This window comes from Bison bison, unplaced genomic scaffold (genome assembly GCF_000754665.1).
Source record: "Bison bison bison isolate TAMUID 2011002044 unplaced genomic scaffold, Bison_UMD1.0 scf7180017864317, whole genome shotgun sequence".
Lineage (NCBI taxonomy): Eukaryota > Metazoa > Chordata > Mammalia > Artiodactyla > Bovidae > Bison > Bison bison.
In genome coordinates this window covers 3,239,282-3,243,468 of record NW_011494889.1, presented here as the reverse complement: position 1 = coordinate 3,243,468, position 4,187 = coordinate 3,239,282, and the positions used below count along the sequence as shown (strand labels likewise).

The 4,187-nt window shown below is 37.6% G+C and overlaps 1 protein-coding gene across 1 annotated transcript in view; it reads right to left on the bottom strand.

Moving 5' to 3' along the window:
- DNAH14 (dynein, axonemal, heavy chain 14) overlaps window positions 1–4,187 on the bottom strand; it is a 376,195-nt gene that overhangs the window by 88,269 nt on the left and 283,739 nt on the right. The gene's annotated exons all lie outside the window — the stretch shown is intronic.

Sequence of the window (4,187 nt, the reverse complement as noted above, 5' to 3'; positions counted from 1 at the left end):
GGGCACAGTCCTGTGCAAAGGTCTGTCTGGCCAATGAGGGTGGTATGGCCTGGCACATGCTGGGGCTCACTGAGGACATTGTTCTATAGCTTAGCTGTGTCACATGTCTATGGATTCACCTCATCTAAATGGTACAACCTAGTTTAGAGTTAGCTATATAGTACTTCTCCTATACTTTGGGGAGAAATAATCAGAAGGAAATCTTTCTCAGACTGATACTCCGTGTCCCATCCTTTCTAACCAGGCATTTCCTTTCTTTCCTGGAAGGACAGGACCATTTTGCTGAATAATTCAGATGGAATGTGGTCCATTATTAATGATTACTTGTGTTCTTGTTATCATTTAAAATGCTGTTAGGCTTTTAATCTCATTTCTTTAGATAAGATATTACTTTTTGAGGTTGAAAGATCTATTTAAGCATAACCATAGGGAATCATTTTTGCTAAGAATACTTCAGAGAGTGAAAACTTGTTGCATTAATTCATGAGTGGTATGGGTAGCAACACATATTCTGCTAAAAACATTCACCTTGTTCAGGTACTACTCTATACTTCCTAATAGCACAGATTATTATTTTAACTAATTGTGTTGTTAGCTATTTAATGTCTGTTTTCCCTGTTGCAATGAAAGCTTCATAACATCAATAAGTTGGTCTTATAAACTATTATAATGTCTCACAATATCTCTTAGCTGGAAAATAACCCATAAATATTTATGGAATTAATTAATGAGTATTCACCCCTTCAGCTGTGACGGTACCATTCATATGTATATAAACCTTTCAATTTGCCTCTGAACTTAGCTCTCAGCTTGGCTCCTATGTCCCTGTTCAGATATTATTCCAGCATCTACACATCCAAAGCCATTTCTATATTATTAGGTAATATTGTTGCAGCAGCAATTACCAAGTAGTACCAAAATCAGTATTAGTTTCCTGTGGCCATTGTAACAAATTACCACAAACTGGGTGACTTAAAACAACAGCAATTTATTCTCTCACAGTTCTGGAGACTGGAAATTTGAAATCAAGGTATAGATCAAGTGGTTCTCTGGGTAAGGACTCTACATGGCCTCCCACTCTCCTGGTGCCCTGAACTCCACTGCTTGCTCAGGACTTTGGTCCTTCTCTCATCCTTCTTGCAGTCCTACAGTAAATCTACATTCTTCAGAATTAAATCTGCTCCGGTGAAACCCTTTACTAGGTGTCCAGACTACCTTATTAAAATTTTTTTCTGTGCTCTAATCTAACCCTCATCTTCTCACACATAAATCAGAATTTGTAAAGTACTCAGAACAGTGTTTGTTTTATATGAACATTTGTTACATGAATGAAAAAAAAATCTCAGAGATCTGGTTCGAGGTAGTGACATAGGAGGATTCTGAACTCCCTCCCTCTCATGGCCACACTGAATCTACAGCTACACACGCATGCATGCTAAGTTGCTTCAGTCACTTCAGTCATTTCTGACTCTGGGTGACCCTATGGACTGTAGCCTGACAGGTTCCTCTGTACATGGAATTCTCTAGGCAAAAATACTGGAGTGGGTTGCCATGCCCTCCTCCAGGAGATCTTCCTGATCTAGGGATCAAACCCCTGTCTCTTGTGTCTCCTGCAAAGGCATGTGGGTTCTTTACCACTAGCGCCCCCTACACATAGGGAGCAATAATATCTGGAAGAAAACCAAAAACTACCTGAGTGACTCCTATACTTGGATGAAAGAGATAAGACCCCACACTGTAACTGGTAGGAGAGGCTGAGACACAACCTTGCCATGGTGTGGTGTCCCACAGTTGGCAGGGAACTCACAACCCTGAGCTCAACTTCAGGACCTGCACCTGAGAAAAAAATTCCACAATACATATAGCTTTAAAAGTCAATAGGGTTGTATCCACAAGACTCAAAAGGTTATAGCAATCTGAGAAACATCCCTTAAAAGGTCCATGGGGACTCACCCATCCCAGGACCCAACACAGAGGACTGACTGAACGTGCCAAGGTTTCCAGTGAAAGAGGCTATTTGCTTATATCAAAACTTCAGTCTGAGGGGTAGGCTTCTCAATTTAACACACCTCTTGGAATGACAAAAAGAAGAACAAATGAAGCACAAAGTTAATAGAAGGAAGGAAAGATCAGTTCAGAAATGGTTACTAAAAAATCGACAGAAAAAAACTCAATAGGATTAAAAGCTGTTTTTCTTATAAAACTTGAAAAATCTGTAGCTAGACTCACTAAGAAAAAGGATAAAGAACATGCAAATCAGTAAAATCAGAAATGAGAATTGAGACGTTGCAACTGATACTATAGAAATATAAAAAATCATAACAGACCACTGGGAAAAATCATATACCAGCAAACTGGACAACCTAAAAGAAATGGATAAATTCCTAGAAATATCCAACCTATCAAGACTGAATCATGAAGAATCAGGAAATCTGAACAGACTGGTTACTAGTAAAAAGATTGAGGTGAAAGTGAAAGTTGCTCAGTCATGTCTGACTCTGCGACCCCACGGACTGCAGCCTGCCAGGCTCCTCTGTCCCTGGAATTCTCCAGGTCAGAATACTGGAGTGGGTTGCCCTCCTCCAGGGGGACCTTCCCAAACCAGACATTGAACCCAGGTCTCTCACATGGCAAGTGGATTCTTTACCATCTGAGCCACCATCAATAAATAAAAACCTCCCAACAAGCAAAAGTCTGGCACCAGTTGGCTTCACTGGTGAATTCTACCAAACATATACAGAGGAGTTGATACCAATCCTTCTCAAATTCTTCCAAAAGACAGAAGAAGAGGAAACACTTTCAAACTCATTTTTGTTTTTTTAATCAGGATAGCATTACCCTGATACTAAAACCAGACAGGATACTACAAGAAAAGAAAATTATCTCTAATGAACATAGACACAAAAATACACAAAAATATAAGCAAATTGAATTCAACAATATATTAGAAGGATCATAAACCATAATCAAGCAGGGTTTTTTTCCAGGGATGGATTTAAGGATGCTTCAGCATCCACGAATCAATCAATGTGGTACACCATATTAACAAAATGAAGGGTAAACATCATATGATCATCTCAATGGATGCAAAAGAAGCATTTGACAAAATTCAATTTTGATTTATGAGAAAGATGCTCAACAAGTTGGCTTTAGAAGAAATATAGCTCAACATAATAAAGGTCATATGTGACAAAGCCATAGCTAACATCATATCAATGAGGAAGAACTGAAATTTGTTTTTATAGGATGAGAAACAAGATAAGGATGCTCACTCTTGCCACTTTTATTCAACACAGTGTTGGAAGTTCTAGCCATAGACAGTAGGCAAAAAAAAAAGCAACTAAATTAAAAAAGAAGACATAAAACTGTCACTATTTCCAGACGACATAATATTAAATGTAGAATACCCTAAAGCTTCTACCAAAACAGTGTTAGAACTAACAAATTCCATAAAGTTGCAATAGACAAAACTAGTATGTAAAAATCAGTTGCATTTCTATACACAAACAAACTCTTATAAAGAGAAATTTAGATTTTCTAATGTAGAAAATCCCATTTATAACTGCATCAAAAAGAATAAAATATCTAAAAATATATTTAACTAAAGAAGTGAAATATCTGATACTGAAAACTAAAGACATTGATGAAGGAAATTAAAGAAGACACAATAAATGGAGAGATCATTTGTGCTTATAGATTGAAAAAATTAATATTGTTAAAATACTCTTTGCTACCCAAAGCAATCTACAGATTCAAAACAATACTTACCAAAATTCCAATGGCATTTTTCACAGAAATAGAATAAACAATCCTAAAATATGTATGGAACCATAAAAGACCCTGAATAGACAAAGGAACCTTGAGAAAAAACAAAGAGGAAGGCATCTTGATTTCTGTTTTCCACCTATATTATAGAACTGTGGTAAACAAAACAATGTTGTATTGGCATAAAAACAGACACATAGATCAAGGAAATGGCAACTCACTTCAGTACTCTTGCCTGGAGAATCCCAGGGATGGGGGAGCCTGGTGGGCTGCCGTCTATGGGGTCGCACAGAGTCAGACACGACTGAAGCGACTTAGCAGCAGCAGCAGCAGATCAATGGAATGGAGTAGAGAGCCCAGAAATGAACACAAGTGTATATGGTCTATTAATTAAATAAAGGAGCCAAAAATATACAATAGGT